Here is a 19,286-nt window from a genome sequence, read left to right as displayed (position 1 = left end):
CAACTGATGTGTCCAACCATAAATCCTCTTACCACAGTCCTATAGTTCTCTGGTATAATTTAGGCAATGGATGAGCTACAATACTTATTGAATTAAATTGACATTTCTGTTTTGGAAAGGCTAATAATCTTACAATTGATTACGTCTAAAAAAATTGGATTTTAAAGGGCCTAGGACAGCATTATACAAATATGCAGAGGTCAATACAAACTACTCTCTGGTGACCTGTTCATTAACATGACTGTACAAAGGACAAAGAGGTCATCAATTTAGACTTGAAAGGCGATTTCATCTACAGCAATGCAAAGTTTTTGTTTTTTTCTTTTTAGCGTAAGAGCAGTGTAGATATTGATGGTGCCTATTTAATGATGGTGAAAAATAAATCACAGAAATTATATTATGCTGTGAATTTTAGATATATCATCAAATACAAGTCATTTGTAGTAGTGGTCTACAATGCATTATTTAAAAAAAATACTTCTCTTTTCTTGAATATTAAGATTTGCAGCTTTTGAAGGCAGATGTTGGAGATGACTTATACAACTCTCAATCAGTAATTTGGGGAATAGTGAATTTGTTAAATATATATTAACCATTAATCATTTTTTTTTCTTATACTTATATTTTTCACATTTTCCAGTACCTCGAGTTATGCACAATTAACTAAGGGATATGAGATTATATAGATTTGGCAGTTCTCTACAGAGTGATAAATATAAGTAACAGACTGCTTCTAATAGCCTATTAAGGATGGAAAGTCATCATCTGTCGCTGCTGATTAGACGGATTCCTTAGGGAAAATTCATGCGGATGCACAGGAAGCACTTAAAGGATACTAACAGACAAAACTCAAAAAGACTTAGAAAAAAAGATATGTAAAAAAAAACTAATAAATAGTCAACATCAATGCACAATTAATACAATGTGTAAACAAAAGCACATCAGCTTGCTAATGTGCTTTATGGGAGAAACTGAAGAATTGGGCATTTAATAGGCGTCAACATACGCTACAATGCTGGGCAATAGACGGACACAGTGTATCATTCAATATGACATTAAAATAATTTAGACGTAGTGGAACACGTTTTCACTACCTATTTTTTACAATAGGTAGCTAGCTCCTCAGTTAGTCCCCGCTCAGGTCTCAAAAATGTTTTTGCTCACTTGTGCCATTACAAAATAAAGCTATATCATTTGCATACAAGATTGATCCCACCCATATGGGTAGACCAAAAGGGAAATGCCAGCATGTCCTCTCTGCACAAGAGATACTACTGAAAGACAATGCCTTTTGACCAAGCAGTATACAAAAGGACACACAAACAATCCTACGATTGTTTCGGACTTCTTTGGTCTTTATCAGCGAGGTGCGACTGATAACCCTATATCTGGATTACCCATTTTGCTTAGGGAGAGCCATAGTAAATTGCATTGCAACAAAAACAGAATTTGAGAACTTTAGGAACGGGTAACATCTTAGAGAAACGCAGTAGCTTGCCCTTCAGTTTGTCCCCTCTCCAGGCTCAAAAATGTTTTTACTCACTTGTGCCATTGCAAAGAGAACCTATACCATTTGCATATCAGACTGATCCCACCCATAACACCATTCCAGAACCGAAATGCCGGCAAGTCCTCTCTGCACGAGAGAGCAAAAGTACCATGTTCACATTGCATGAATAAATTATAGGAATAATAGTTTCCATGGAAAGTATATCGTGGACTTAAATAGTGAAGTGTTGTCATAAGAGTCAATAGGTTCCGACATTGTCAAGAACCTGCTTAGCAGAACGCAGAGATATGATGAAACTTATGAAAGAATATGAGCAAAGGGCCTCACGGTTCATTTTTAACACATCTTGTCACAACCAGATGTACAAAAAGAAATTGTAGTAAGATTAACCCAGACAGTGGGAGGCACATTTAATGAGGAACTGTTGGAACTGAAAAGGCAAAGAATTTCTCAACTGAAATATAATGGGTTTCCCTATTTAAGGTTTGCTAAGTATTTTATGGTGTTCCAGGGGTTTATTGTACTAACTAAAATGTAGAACGCTATTATAAATGGATTGTTTGTTAAAATGGGTACTGTACAGAAAGTACCTGAGGGTTAATCTTTCTGCCAAGTCCGATTTGATTTCTTATTAGCTTGAGGATGGTAACAAATATAATGTTTCCCCTGTATTATTTTTTTGACAGTATAATAAAATAATTTAATGTGTATTGTGCACAGATGTTTTTAATAGATTGATGATTTGATTAGACAATAGAAGAAGGAAATTAAATTCACATAAAACATGTGCATATATGTATCAGACTGGCACATATGTAGCTCTTAGATAATATAAGGAGAATGGGTTGAGTGTTGGCAGAGTACTGCTGTAGTGCGGCAGTGTGTTGGGATAAAAAGCAAATAGAAGGATCAGTGCTGTACCACCAAATAAAAAAAGAAAAAGAGGTAGCAATCCTAAAAGATAGGGCTTCCCTCTAAGACCCAACATAAATAGAATAATGCAGCAAAACAGGAAAAGGTTGTGCCAATTGTGAACAAATGTGTTAAAAATATTAAAACACTAAAACATATAAACAAAGAACAAGTAGCAAATATAAAAGTCCAAAAATAAAAAAAATACAACAATAGTGCTCACTGTGTACACTAAACCAGGCGTAATACATACAAATAAATGTACTCACCGTGACTGCTCAATTAAATGTGAGTAAATTAATTTTTATTTAGGACTCCTGGTTTTGTGCGGCAGCCATCTTGGTCCGAACTTGGCTCTGAAGTAGAGTGCCGATATACCTCATTTCAGCAGGTGACCCAGTTGATAGTTTCTGGGTACAGCGCCCCATAGCTGGTGTTTCATCAGTTAATGCATGTGGGGAATGATCGGCTGTTCCAGGCTCTCTAGGAGCCATCGGGAGTGACTTAGGTCCAAGGAAGGTAGAGAAGTAGGAGGCCCTAAGCCTGCTTCTCTTTTTCTTCAGCTTTGTGGTATGAAAGAACTCCAATCGATTCAGGAGAACACCTCGCTGTAAGTACAGGATAGCTCCCAGCTTTATGGCACCTTTGGCGCTTGATATTTAGTGATTTTGCACAAGTTCTGCGGAAGCTGCTAAGTCTGGCAACTGCTCTGTCTCGCTGGCAAGCTCTGCCGTCTCCCCTCGATCTCCAATTCTCTTAATACACGATGCTTTCCAAAACTTCACAAACAAGTATCAGTTACAGGGTAATTTGCTAAAGTGAGAATTCAAAGTGAATTTCAAATCTAAGGCCAAAATGGAAAAAAATTCTTAGTCAGCAATGCTTTCAGTGTGGCTACTTTAGCAAGATTTTTTTTAATTCTCTTGAATTCACTTGAATCCTCACTTCAGTTAATATCCCTGCTAGTCTCAGCAGCACTCTTGTGTCTGCTCAGTCTAAGTGATAGGTGGGCTGCATATAGTATACACATACAGAGATACATATATATATATATACACACATGAGTGTAACAAGATAATGGCATTGTAAAAACTCTCTTATGATCACTAACAAGACCTTGGCATTCTTTTTAGATATTAGTATTCACAGATTGCGCAGCATGCATACATTAATAATGAATTTTGGAACATGACAGGTAGCTGGATGTACCACGACCACCCTCTTAGGTATCCAGCAACTTCATCTTTTAATTTGGCTGGTGTTCAATAGGTTGACATATCGTTTAATAAATTGATATCCAGGCAAATTTTCTTCATGCGTAACGTACCCATATGCCAGGCAATATATATTTCCTTACATAAAAATGGACAAAATTAAGTAAACGGAAACAATTACTTTAAGGCCGGAATTTCAAATATGAGTATATTTTATCTTCTTTTTTCTTTTTATTAATTGATTGTCTTAACATATTTTTTTTTTTTAAATGTTTTATTGAACGTTTGAAATATAATAATATAACCAAACAATAATAATAATAGTGATAATTTTACATAGTTACATAGTTAGATAGCTGAAAAGAGACTTGCGTCCATCAAGTTCAGCCTTCCTCACACCTGTTTTTTGCTGTTGATCCAAAAGAGAAAAAAAAAAAACAAAAAAACCTCAGTTTGAAGCACAATTTTGCAACAAGCTAGGACAAAAAATTCCTTATTGACCCCAGAATGGCAGTCAGATTTATCCTTGAATCAAGCAGTTATTACCCTACATTGAAAGATTATATCCTTGAATATTCTGTCTTTGCAAGTATGCATCTAGTAGCTGTTTGAACATCTGTATGGACTCTGATAAAACCACTTCTTCAGGCAGAGAATTCCACATCCTGATTGTTCTTACAGTAAAAAAACCTTTCCTTTGCCTTAGACGAAATCTTCTTTCTTCCAGTCTAAACGCATGGCCTCGTGTCCTATGTAAAGTCCGGTTTGTGAATAGATTTCCACACAATGGTTTGTATTGGCCCCGAATATATTTGTATAATGTTATCATATCCCCTCTCAGGCGACGTTTTTCTAAACTAAATAGGTTTAAATTTGTTAACCTTTCTTCATAGCTGATATGTTCCATTCCTTTTATTAATTTTGTAGCCCGCCTCTGCACTTTTTCTAGTGCCATGATATCCTTCTTTAGAACAGGTGCCCAAAATTGCACAGCATATTCAATATGTGGTCTTACCAGTGATTTATAGAGAGGCAAAATGATATTCTCGTCCCGAGAATGAATGCCCTTTTTCATGCATGACAATACCTTACTGGCCTTGGCCACTGCTGATTGACATTGCACATTGTTGCATAGTTTGTTGTCTATAACAATTCCCAAGTCCTTTTCGTGTGTTGTTATCCCTAATTCGCTTCCATTAAGGGTATACGTTGCTTGTGTATTCTTTACGCCGAAGTGCATAACTTTGCATTTTTCAACATTAAATTTCATCTGCCATTTGAGTGCCCAGTCCTCCAGTCTATCTAAATCCTTCTGCAGCAAAGTAATATCTTGCTCACATTGTATTATTTTACAAAGTTTTGTGTCATCTGCAAACACTGAAACATGACTTTCAATGCTGTCTTCAAGATCATTTATAAAAATGTTAAATAGAAGGGGTCCCAGAACAGACCCCTGAGGGACACCACTTGCCACCTCTGTCCAGCTTGAAAATTTACCATTAACGACAACTCTTTGTATTCTGTTTTTAAGCCAATGTTCTACCCAAGAACAAGCATTTTCATCGAGACCGATTTCCTTGAGTTTGAACACTAATCTTTTGTGTGGAACTGTATCAAATGCCTTGGCAAAATCCAAATAGATCACATCCACTGCAACACCCTGATCTATACTTCTACTTACTTCTTCGTAGAACGCAATCAAGTTAGTTTGACATGACCTGTGCTTCATAAAACCGTGCTGATTTTTGCTGATAACCATATTCTTCTCAAGGAATTCTTGAATATTATCCCTTAATAACCTTTCAAATATTTTACCAGCCACAGAAGTTAAGCTCACAGGTCTATAATTTCCAGGCAAGGATTTTGAACCCTTTTTGAATATAGGAACCACATCTGCCTTCCTCCAATCCTCCGGAACACTTCCTGAAAGAAAAGAATCTTGAAAGATTAAAAACAGAGGTTCACTTATTTCTACACTTAGTTCCTTAAGTACACGTGGATGGATACCGTCAGGCCCTGGAGCTTTGTTTATATTAACTTTCTTTAGTTGCTGCAGCACATTGTCTTGAGTTAACCAATTACAATTATTCTGCAAGTTTTTAGTAGCAATCATTTGCACATCTATTGCCATGGGTTCTTCTTTAATATATACGGAGGAGAAATAGTTATTTAGAATTCCTGCCTTTTCTTGGTCTTCATTAACTAACACCCCCGTTTCAGTTTTAAGTGTACCTATACTTTCATTTTTGGGTTTTTTGGAATTTATGTACTTAAAAAATGCTTTGGGGTTGGTTTTGCTCTCTTTAGCTATCATTTTTTCATTTTGAAGTTTAGCAAGTTTAATTGCCTTTTTGCACGCATTATTTGCTTTCTTATATCTTTTATAAGATGCATCTGATTTGTCTGATTTAAATGCTTTAAATGCCCTTTTCTTATTTTTAATCTCTTGTTTTACTTCTCTACTAAGCCACATTGGTTTTAATTTGTTTCTTTTATACTTATTTCCCAATGGTACATACTGAGAAATGTACCTTTCTAATATTTGTTGGAAGATGATCCATTTATCCTCAGTGTTCTTTTCACTAAAGAGTTTATGCCAGTCAATATATTGTAAAGCTTCCCTTATCTTATTGAAATTGGCCTTTTTAAAATTATATGTTTTAGTATACCCCATGTGCTTTTGTTTTTTTGAGTTTATTTCAAAGGACACTATATTGTGATCACTATTTCCCAAGTGCTCACCTACTTGAATGTTGGTCAAAAGATCAACGTTGTTTGTTAAAACCAGGTCCAGACAAGCGTCCATTCTAGTTGGTGCTTGTACAAGTTGTGACATGAAGTTGTCATTTAACAAGTTTAAAAACCTAATTCCCTTTGCTGAGCTACCAGTCCCTATGTCCCAATTTATGTCTGGGTAATTAAAATCTCCAATAATTAAAGTGTTACCAAGATTTGCAGCTTTCTCAATTTGCTCAAACAGCTGTTGTTCCTCGTCAATATTAACATTAGGTGGTTTATAACATATCCCAACCAATAGTTGGTTTCCCTTCTTTTCCCCCAAGCAGATATTTACCCATAAAGCTTCCACATTTTCCTCATCGCATTCAATTTGCTTAAGATTTGGCTTTAAATCATGGTTGACATACAAACATACCCCACCACCCTTCTTGTTTTTCCTATCCTTCCATAATATCAAACAAACAAGGAACAGGGGGAAATAAGCAAGTACTATTAATCATCTAATACTATTTAAAAATAAAAATTATATAATAAGTATAACTGTACCATTTAGGAACCATAATGAGGTGCAAAGTGAATTAAATATAATAATATGTAACAATGTTTGGTGGCCGGTATGAGGGAAAGAACTATATATGATATTGATGCCTAATATCTTCTTCCCAAATCGTCCAATAGAGTTGTAAGGTGGTATTCGAGTCCGATGGCAATCTTGTAGTTAGCTCACAACGTCTTAGCATATCATTTAAATGCATTAAAAGACTAACAGGACTATTAATTAAACTTAGAAGTTTAGCTATTTTTGTCTTAAATTTGAAATTTGGAATGCCAGCATGATCAGGGGCTGAGGGACGGATAGGGACAACAGAGATTTCCCCAACCTTGGCCCCGTCATCACTTACTTGTATCTCTTTTGCTAACCAAGAGATAGATTTGCAACTGTTATTGTTATATCAGAAATGTGGCTGAGCTTCGCAAGAGGAATCACTGCATTCTAATATGCAACAGCAGAAGGTTTTTTGTGGAGAGGCCACGGACACGACTGAAAGAGGAGAGTACACATTCTGCCATAAGGAGAACTTAACCCATGTTAAGGGTGAGGGACGTGCATTACCAAAGGAGGATAGGGAGAGAGAATGAGTGAGGGTGCACCTAGAATGGGAGAGGGTTCCAGAGAATTGGAGAGCGGTTCACAGAATATGGGAGAGAGATTCACAAAATATGCAAAGTTTGTACACAAAGAATGGGTGAGGGGTTCCCAGAATAAGGGTAGGGGGTACACAGAGAATGGGAGTGGTTTAACAGAGAATATGGGGTGCATGGAAGGGAACACAGAAAGAATGGGATGTGGATTTACAGCGAATGGAAAGTGTTTAAACTAAAATTAAATAAACAAAAGTACAAGGTATCTAACGCGTTTCGTCCACTCAAGGTGGACTTCCTCAGAGATAAAATAAACAGCAATGGATAAACTATACAATGCATAATCCCAATTTTTGCTTGGAACAAAGATCTCCTCAGGGCCGGCGCGTCTATAAGGCGGCACAAGCGTCTGCCTTAAGGCAATACAAAATCATACCTGATGTTTTAAAGCACGTTATTCCAAACAATTTAGGCATGTTAGGTGATTAATGCCCTTTATGGATTAAAACCAGACTCTGCATCAACTATGTAATTTTCCATGGGAGTTTTGCCATGGATCCCCCTCCGGCATGCCACAGTCCAGGTGTTAGTCCCCTTGAAACAACTTTTCCATCACTATTGTGGCCAGAAAGAGTCCCTGTGGGTTTTAAAATTCGCCTGCCTATTGAAGTCTATGGCGGTTCGCCCGGTTCGCCCGTTCGTGAACATTTGCGGAAGTTCGCGTTCGCCATTCGCAAACGGAAAATTTTATGTTCGCGACATCACTGATCTCAAGGCTTTTATTGCCTAAATAAAAATATAAATTTTTGAATTGATCCCTGACTCCGTCCTCTAAAGTTCCTGCTCCAGCAGAGTTATTGTTTCCAGCCAAAGGAGGAGAGCGGATAACTGCAGCCGTTTTGGGCTTCAAGGAATTTTTCGACTTTCTATCTTGTGAGTGCAATCAATAGTTGCCGTCCTATTTTTGTATATATATCTAGCACACAGAATATGAACGGGGGTGCAAAGAGAATGGTAGGGAGCAGAAAATAAACCACTTTAAATATGAGGAGTACAGGATCTTAGATATACCTGGATGGGAGTGACTGACTTAGACGTCATTAACTGACTTAAATTAATTAACACACTGAACGAATCACATTAACTAATTCAATAACATTAACACACTAATGCAGTCACATTAACACACTGAATTAATTACATTAAAAACATATTCCATTTTAAACCAGAAGGACGAGTAAACACAAACACACAGACAATAGCCTTAACATTAATTGAATCACACCAGGTTAATATCCACCACCAAACAATAACCATCTCTGGAGTCAGAAGTGGGTAGCATTAACCCCTGCAATGCCAGTGAATAGATTGTACTGTTACAATGCACCAGTTCATAACACAGAGTTCCACATGACTGACCTGCTAAATATTAAAAGCACCATTTAGGTGACAGTGTTCTATTTAATATAAATCCCATCAACATAAATTAAATCATGTAAGAAGCTGCTAGCACTAAGACGCTCTCTCTACTGGGATAAATAAACTACACATACTAAAAGATGCCTAGGCTTTAATAGAATATAAATAGTAACTAAATAAGTTGAAATGAAAATTCACATGGTGTCCAAAATAAACATAGAGCAAAAAGCAACAGTAGCACTTTATGACAGTGTTCAATATAACTGCAACACCTTATCACAGTTATCAGTCATTGTATAGTTTTAACAATAACATGACTGCTGACCCCCTTAACAAATCTCGCTTCCCCCCCAAAAAACACAGGAGCCTTGAATAGTGGGGGCAACAGCCACAGCTTTATTATCATTTAATAAAGACCAGCATTACGGCCAACACCTGCCAGCTGTTGGGTGACTTCCCCAACAGACAGATCCCACTTCCATGTCCAGAGTTCGTATCAGTCTTCCTACTGCTATCAGCCCTCAGTAGGCTTCGACACCCGAAGCCGCATTTCACTTACATTTTCAACTGCACTGGTCAGGAACACTGACCAGTGCTTTGACAAAACTAGCAGAAAACAACACCGACAGCATGAACACAAAGCACAAGAACTGAACATCCCCCAATGTTCCGATATGAACATTTCCTGGAACTGAGCAACTTATGCTGGAGGTGCTCTAAGGAGGATGGCAATGAAACCATATACGACTGTATTGCGAACGCATAATGGATTTCTTTCAAAAGATCATTCCTCATCTTCCTACCCTTTCCCCCTAACAAATCTTATTGGGATGGCCACACTCTCTTCAAGACCTGAATTGTCAAAAACTACTACGGAGGCTCTTGGGAGAGGCCAATGCACTCATAACTACTCTCTGGAGACAGCCTAAAATCCCCACTCTGACACAATGGATAAATAGGTAAATGATATCCGAAGCCTTGAAGAACTACACTGGTTGGCTAGGAGACTTAAACATAAATATCTTAAAATGTAGGTAGCCTGGTTGTCTTATCGAGCGATGCTTAGGAAATGCCCATGGGTAGACTATAGGGAGACTCCTATTTCAGAGAGAGGGTGGGTCAACTGCATAAGGTGGAGAGAAGGTAATGTGAACTCGTATACCTACAAGTGAATCTGCACTCTATCCATCGATCCCTTAACTCCATAGCTGCTACAGGAGAGGAATAGAATGCATCCCACATACCTGGTGTCCTCTATGTAGGTTCTTCCTCGTTCCCACATGTGGTGGACTTATATCTTCCCATCTCACAGCAGGTTTTCTCTCATGACTCCTGACAAGCTTAGATTGTGCCCAATGAAGCGATATATTATTGTTACATCTGACTGACCATTTAGAGTTCATGTGTTCTTCTACTTGCTTGGTGGCGCAAGCAAATGTTTTATTGACTTATGTTTTACAAATCTTGAGCTTTATAATTTTATAACATGGTTTCTTTCCGCAAATATGAAACATGGACTGTACATATTTCTGCATGTAAATGGGAAACTTCCCACCATGGTTAATGCAACTGTACTACATACATGTTTTCTGATACGAAGTCCATTGTGTACACTTCTGTGATGTGTTTTGTACATTTGCTTATTGATTTCCTCTATATCAGGGGTGGTACGCGTACCCCCAGGGGTACAATTCAGTTCCCCTGGGAGTATGCAAAGAAAACTTTTGTAATGGCGGAACTGACATCTGCAGGGCAGATCATGTGCAGCTGCACACTGTACCCGTGCCCTAAGTTTGTCAGCTGAGCACTGTAACTCTCAGCTTGCCTTCTCCCTATGCTGCGGTCCCGCCCCCGGCCCAACCCGGCCCCACTCCCTGCTTCCTTATTGGAGGGCTGATAGAAGCTTTGCATGGGAGGCTGGGACAAAGGTGAGCATAACTCCTGGTAGGCAGGCAGGAAGGTGGGCTGGAGGGGAGGAGATCATGTCCCAATGCACCCTTGGCATTCACCCACAAACTGCCACACATGCACACACTGCCACCCTCCCCACTGTCACACATACACACACTGCCACTATCCCTACTGTCACACATCCACATACTACCACCCTCCCCACTGTCACCCACCCACACACTGTTATCCTCCCCACTGTCACACATCCACACTCTGCCACCCTCCGCTCTGGCACCTGCCCACACACTGTTATCCTCCCCACTGTCACACATCCACACACTGCCACCCTCCCCACTGTCACACATACATACACTGCCACTATCCCTACTGTCACACATCCACATACTACCACCCTCCCCACTGTCACCCACCCACACACTGTTATCCTCCCCACTGTCACACATCCACACTCTGCCACCCACCGCTCTGTCACCTGCCCACACACTGTTATCCTCCCCACTGTCACACATCCACACACTGCCACCCTCCTCACTTTCACACATCCACACACTGCCACCCTCCCCACTGTCACACATCCACACACTGCCACCCTCCCCACTACCATCCACCGACACACTGCCACACTCCCACTACCACACATCCACACGTTGCCACGCTCCCACTGTCACACACAAACACTGCCCCATCACACTTTCACCACCCCCACTGTCACTCTCCCACACACTGCCCCACCACACTGTCCCCATCTCCACTGTCACTCTCCAACACACACATAATCACATAATACAGATAATCTTATTTCTTCATACTAAAGTCTGCTATCAAGTTGTCCAGCAATCCTGCTACAGCTTTCCTCAAATCAAGTATTATTCAAGTTCAGCTGTACCTGTCTTGCTACAGATAATCTTATTTCTTCATACTAAAGTCTAGTATCAAGTTGTCCAGCAATCCTGCTACAGCTTTCCTCAAATCAAGTATTATTCAAGTTCAGCTGTACCTGTCTTGCTACAGATAATCTTATTTCTTCATACTAAAGTCTGCTATCAAGTTGTCCAGCAATCCTGCTACAGCTTTCCTCAAATCAAGTATTATTCAAGTTCAGCTGTACCTGTCTTGCTACAGATAATCTTATTTCTTCATACTAAAGTATGCTATCAAGTTGTTCAGCAAGCCTGCTACAGCATCCCTCAAAACAAGTATTATTTAAGTTTTACTGCACCAGTCTTGCTACTGATAATTCCAATGTATATAATCTCTTATAATTTGAACTGTTAACAAGAATAACGGACTCTAATGAATTCTGAACCTTGTCAATGATAAATGAAACAAACCGTTTATTATTTAAAGAAACAGTAACTGTAATTCTGGAACTGAAGTCTCAGTTCCATCTAAGTGTCTTAATAAAAGATCAAAGTCCTAAGAAATCTGCAGTTGTGTTCCACATCATTTACTGTGAACGTGAAAATCTGCATGTGTGGCAGTGTTTGTATCTCTATGTCTGTACACTTGTATGTATGTCAGTGTTTGTATCAGTGTATCTGAATGTGTGGCAGTGTTTGTATCTGTGTATCTGTATTTTATTATGTGTGTCAATTTGCATCTGTATCTGTCAGTATCTGTCTGTATGTGTGGCAGTGTTTCTGTATCTGTATCTACATGTGTGGCATTGTGTCTGTGTAACTGTATGTTTGGCAGTGTTTGTATCTGTGTATCTGCATGTGTAGCAGTGTTTGTTTCTGTGTGTCTGTATCATCAGTGTTTGTGTGTGTAACTGTATCTGTGGCAGTTTTTCCATGTATGGTAGTGCTTGTATCTGTGACTGTATATGTGGCAGTGTGTGTATTTGTGTAGCAGTGTTTGTATCTGTATATCTGCATGTGTGTCAGTGAGTCTGTGCAACTGTATGTGTTTCAGTGTTTGTAGCTGTGTGTCTGTATCTGTATGTGTAGCAGTGTATGTATCAATGTGTCTGTGTAACTGTATGTGGCAGTGTTTATCTGTGTCTGTACATCTGTATGCATGTCAGTGTGCATATTGGTGTGTCTGTATCTGCATGTGTGGCAGTGTTTGTATCTGTGTAACTGCATGTGTGTCAGCGTGTGCATCAGTGTGCCTGTGCAACTGCTTGTATGGCAGTGTTTGTATCTGTGTGGCAGTGTGTGTGTGTCTATGTATCTGTGTGTTATTGTTTGTATATGTGTATTTGCATGTGTGGCAATGTTTGTATCTGTGTGAACATCTGTATGTGTGTCAGTGTATCTGAATATGTGTCCCTATGTGTATCTGAAATCTGCACTGTATAATATGTATATGTATATATTATACAGTGCAGATTGCAGATACACACACTGACATATTTAGATCCACAGACCAGGGCCGCCATCAGGGCATGACAACCGCAACGGTTGTCATGGGCCCGGCGGTCCTGGGGGGCCCGGACTGCTCAGGTCGTCCGGGCCCCACATTCAGTGGGAACATACCGGGTCGCAGGGGGCCCTGCGACCCCGGTATGTTCCCACTGGGCCAGCCTCTTCTCCTGGGGGGCCCAGCAGCCGGTCACCTCAGGGCCCCCCAGAGGATGGCCCTGCTGACACCCGGCGGGCGCGCGAGGGAGCACTCTCCTCTGAGTGCTTCCTCTTCAGCTCCCTCGCGCACCGTACTGATGCCGGAGCCGGAAGATGACGTCATCTTCCGGCTCCGGCATCAGTACGCGGCGCGCGAGGGAGCTGAAGAGGAAGAACTCAGAGGAGAGTGCTCCCTCGCTCGCCCGCCGGGTGTCAGGAAATTTGAGTGAGTGGGGTTGGGGTGGGGGGAGAGGGAAGGGAGGAAATTTGAGGGAGGGGAGGGAGGAAATATGAATGAGTGGGGGGGAGAGGGAGGGAAGGGAGGAAATTTGAGGGAGTGGGGGTTGGGGGGGGGAATTTGAATGAGTGGGGGGGAGAGGGAGGGAAGGGAGGAAATTTGAGGGAGTGGGGGGGGAGAGGAAGGGAGGAAATTTGATGGGGGGGAGAGGAAGGAAATTTGAGGGAGGGGGGAGAGGAAGGAAATTTGAGGGAGGGGGAGAGGAAGGAAATTTGAGGGGGAGGGAGGAAGGACATTTGAGGGAGGGGGGAGAGGAAGGGAGGACATTTGAGGGGGGGAGAGGAAGGGAGGAAATTTGAGGGGGGAGGAAGGAAATTTGAGGGAGGGGGGAGAGGAAGGAAATTTGAGGGAGGGGGGAGAGGAAGGAAATTTGAGGGAGGGGGGAGAGGAAGGAAATTTGAGGGAGGGGGAGAGGAAGGAAATTTGAGGGAGGGGGAGAGGAAGGAAATTTGAGGGAGGGGGAGAGGAAGGAAATTTGAGGGAGGGGGAGAGGAAGGAAATTTGAGGGAGGGGGAGAGGAAGGAAATTTGAGGGAGGGGGGAGAGGAAGGAAATTTGAGGGAGGGGGAGAGGAAGGAAATTTGAGGGAGGGAGAGAGGAAGGAAATTTGAGGGGGGAGGGAGGAAGGAAATTTGAGGGGGGAGGGAGGAAGGAAATTTGAGGGGGGAGGGAGGAAGGAAATTAGAGGGGGGAGGGAGGAAATTAGAGGGGGGAGGGAGGAAATTAGAGGGGGGAGAGGAAGGAAATTGGAGGGGGGAGAGGAAGGAAATTGGAGGGGGGAGAGGAAGGAAATTGGAGGGGGAGAGGAAGGAAATTGGAGGGGGAGAGGAAGGAAATATGAGGGGGGAGAAGGAAGGAAATTGGAGGGGGAGAAGGCAATGAGAGGGAGGGGGAAAAGAAGGAAATTGGAGGGGGGGGGGGAGAAGAAGGAAATTGACGGGGGTAGGGGGAGAGATTGACATCCATCACACACACACTCAATGCACCCCTTGCACACAGAAAAACACACAATGCATTACACACAGACACACATACACAAGCAATGCATCCCTTACACACAGCAACACACAATGCACCCCTTCCACACACTCAGTGCATCCCTTATAGACACACACACTGCATCCCATACATACACAAACTCACCTTGCAGCCCTTACACATACAAACACAGATTCACACAATGCATTCCTTACACACATCAGGACATCCCCCCCCCACACACACCCCTGTGAACAAACTAATTCGTGGAACATGAAGGTGGACCCTGGGACCCAGACCTTGAGCTGTGTAAAGGGCCCTCAAAAAATGGAGCTGCTTCCCGTTCTCCCAGAACATTGATTTTTGTGACCACAGTTACAAACCGCCTCAAGAGAGCCTGTTCTACACCAGACCAGTGGAGCCAGACGGCAGCTGAAGCCCATCATCATCCTCATCTGGTTGTAAGTAGGCAATCTAGTATATTATTCGTGGCACTAATCTTTAATTTACCTCACATTAAAGGGACACTATAGTCCCCGGAACCACTGCAGCTTAATGTAGTGGTTCTGGTGTCTATAGCCTGTCCCTGCAGGCCTTTTATTGTAAACACGGCGGCACTGCAGCACTGTGTTAGTTAACATGGCAGATTATATGGGTGGGGCACTGATGTCACATGGGGGGGCGGCAAACTTTACTTTTGCCTAGGGCGGCAAAAATCCTTGCACCGGCCCTGCAGACACTGCATCCCTGTGGGCGGTCTCGGGGGGGGGGGGGGGGGGGGGACTCGGGTGCAGGCGCCAGGGGGCCAAGACCTTGAGCTGTGTCAGGGGCCCCAAAATTTCTGATGGCAGCCCTGCCACAGACACACTGCAATCTGCACTGTATAGTATTTGTTATACAGTAAAGATTGCAGATACACAAAGATATACAGACACCTATGTGGATGCACAGACACACAGAAACACTGACATATATTCAGATGAAGACATTCACAAAGACACAGATATACAAACACTGGAAGATGTACATTGCCACACATGTGGATACACATGTGGAAACATTGCCACACATGTGGATACACAGATACAAACACTGACACACATAGATGTACATACTCTCAGATACAAACACTGCCACCATGCAAATGCACAGATACAAACAATGACACACAGATACAAACATACAGATACACACTGACACAAATGTAGATACACAGACACATAAAAATAGTGACACACATGCATATGCACAGTTACATACATACAACTGGGGCTGAGGAAAAGCTGGGGAGACGGGACAGAGACAAATTTATAAATTTGAAATAACAGCAATTCTAGTAATTGCAAACATTTCACTACTATGAGGTTTACAATGTATGGTAATTGGCTGTCAAGGGGTGCTCAAGTAAAAAAAGGTTGGGAACCACTGCTCTATATGTACAATCTTTTTATTGCAGTGAATAAAAGCAAACAAATTAAATAAAAAAATATAGAAAATATGATGAGGCAGCTGATGGCAATTCCAACAAAGGATTTAGAGTGTTTTGAACAGTAGAAATAATGCTGGGAGAACTGTCCCAATGTGCTTACTTTGAATGGATCTGATGCATCATTGTCCTATGTACACTGTATCCTGTATCTTCTTCAATAAATGTCTCAAAAATATTTTTTCATATTACATGGCTGGATACTTACCTGACAGACCTCATATGCATCACCACAGACTTCTGAGGCTGAATCTTGACCCTTCTCTGTAGATATGAAGAAGCAATGTTTGAGTCACCATTTCTATTATGTTGTTTGTGCTGTTAGCCTGGTGGTGTGGTCCTTCAAGGTGTCCTTAATAATGTCTGGCAGCAAAAAGCAGGGTTGAGTCCTAAAGCAATAGTTTGGTTTATTACCACTCTCATTAGTGTAACATAAGCCGTTTTAGTAGCAATAGTGTGACATCTCTGGGAAAAAGCTCATATTTAATTTTTTGTTGTTGTTGCAAATTCTTTCATTACTGAACTGAACTGACTCCACAGTGAAAAGCAAAATGTCATTGACCCCCCACAGTCATATATAACCATTTCCACCAAAATGTATAAATAAAATCTTGCATTATCATGAATCTGAATAATTTTTGCTCTGTAAATAAACGAATTACTGGCCATTTACAAATGTAAACAATGTTATCATCTGCGCTAAATGTGACATAAAGTCTTCTGTAATAACGAATCCTGGTAAATATTTATTCATGACTTCCCTCTTTTAGTGCCAGCATTTGTAATTATTTGTTATTACATTAGTAACAAAAATGAAATAATCCTCTTTTTGGATTGAGCAGCTACATGTTAATATGTTAATACATTTAACACCATATTTAAACCCAAAATGCACGTGTCAGACTGTTTTATATAGATTATATTTGATGTAGAATTAAATCTTGTCTCTGTCTTGTCTAACTTCTATCTAATTATCCATCTGTCTATTCAACTGTCCATTCGTATGGCTGTCCGTTGGTCTGTCTGTCTCTTTCTATTTACCTAATAGTCTCCCTGTCAATCAGTCCAGGTGTCTGTCCATCATGGTGTCTATCTCTTACTCTCTCTTTATCATTTTTTTTGTCTGTCTTTTTGTATGCCTTTTGTATGTCTTACAATGCTTAAAAGGCTCTGACAAATCATTTTTTTTTTAATTAATGTATTTGTATATTGTTTTGCATTCTTTATTCTAACTGCATTACACTGCTATAAAACAGTATTGTTAATGCCGTTATTTGTTTGCCACTTATTGGGACGACGCTGGTCTAAAACACTGGTTCCCCTCTGAATGTAAGTATATCCCACTTTTGTTATAGTGGTGATAGTGATAAGCTTAAATTGATTGGTCTGGGGAACTTAAATGGCGATTAGAGTACATTTATGTGAATGAATCAGACAATGAGATATTTGTATTGTATTTATTTATTGTTATGTCTCAATATCATGTGTATACCTTGACCAATTTCCAACACAAATGATTATATAATTAAACATAATATATGTAACGGATCACCTGGCACCCCGACTTGGTACCTCTGTTGTCGGATGCTCCTAGTGCTTCCCGAGGGCTCAAAGCACTCCACTTGACACCATAAGCACTGCAGACCCCACAAACCATTTCCTACCCACTCTGGACCTACGACAAGGCTCCATGTCCACGTGGGTGGTAACCTTGTGGGGGAAACTGTATAAAAGACAATAAACCCTCAGATCTGCTGAGTTCCTGTTTTACTCTCAACATAGAGCCTCGGAAAAGGCTGCATCTACACTCTTGGATTGCTATACTCTGTATACTCCCCATGGCTATAATCACTAGTTCTTTTAAGAGCTTGTTCCTGCTAAGCTCTCTGGACTAGGAGGGGCTTACCCACTGGGAGCTGGATCCTGGTCTTGGGTTCAGGGTGGGTGGAGGACGGCGAGACCCCAACCAAGCTGCAACGGTTCGTGGGATCTGCGGTATTTATGGTGTCTGGTGCGGTGCTGATGGTCTTTGGTAAGCACTGGGAGCATCGATTGACAGAGGGTCCGTCACAAATTAAAATTATTACATGATGTGACAAAACCCACTATTTTGCATACTCCGGAGCTGTTCTCTCTCAGTTCAATTATGCTTCCCCTGTATTTGGCATAATAAACTACCGAACACCGACCACCCACCTGGCTCATTAAGTATAAAGAAACTGCAGAATTAGGTGCTCTCTTTGTGTGCCCGACGTTCGCATAGCCAAATGCCACGTGGTGGAGAAAACGCCGGCCATCTCGTCGAACGAATGCAGGCAGCGTGACTTGGTCACTTGGACACTCGGACACATGAACATCGGTGAAACCACGCAAATGCCTGCTTCTTTCCATGACAAGCTGTTCGCTAGGTTTGTTCGTATGAACAAGACGAACAAATGCAACTTATGAGCCAGGGGAACCGTTCAACAGTTTATTTGCATGGAACTCACAAAGTGGACCGACTGCTAGTACTAAAACTCTGGAACTGTTTTGAGCAGATGCCTTCTGAGTGGTTCGTCCAAACTTTACCCCTGTGGCGATTCGGGTGTGTTTGTGGGATCTTATGGGAGTGTCATGGGCATGTTTGCTGTGTCTCTGTACTGTATAATAGTGGGCCATTTTGATTAAACAGATTTGTTTTACCCTTTCATTAAGTCTAGGGTGATGTTTGGGGACTTGGGAGCTAAAATCACTTTTCGCTTGGGACTTTGGAATTTCATAACGGACATACTCAGCCGGAGTATAGGGGGTCCGTTACACTGGTGGCAAGCGGCAGGATTCATCTCCCGGTAAACATCGTGCAAGCAGCAGGAGACAACAGAGCCCATCACCAACAATTGGTACGTCTGAATGGGCAAGAGGCCAGGGGATTGAGAAACACCAGGGCTACACTGACCTTGTTACAGCAACACAGCGTTAACTCGTCCCAGCATACCAGACATACCATCACCGTGAGGGTGGCCGGAGGTGCCATCCACAAGTAGCCCACAACCTGGGTGCATATTGATTGGTGTATCGGAGGTAAGCCCCTGGAAGTGGGAATCATGCCAGACTTGCCGGCAGAAGTACTC

Source organism: Pelobates fuscus, chromosome 12 (genome assembly GCF_036172605.1).
Source record: "Pelobates fuscus isolate aPelFus1 chromosome 12, aPelFus1.pri, whole genome shotgun sequence".
Classification (NCBI taxonomy): domain Eukaryota; kingdom Metazoa; phylum Chordata; class Amphibia; order Anura; family Pelobatidae; genus Pelobates; species Pelobates fuscus.
This window is presented reverse-complemented; position numbering follows the sequence as displayed.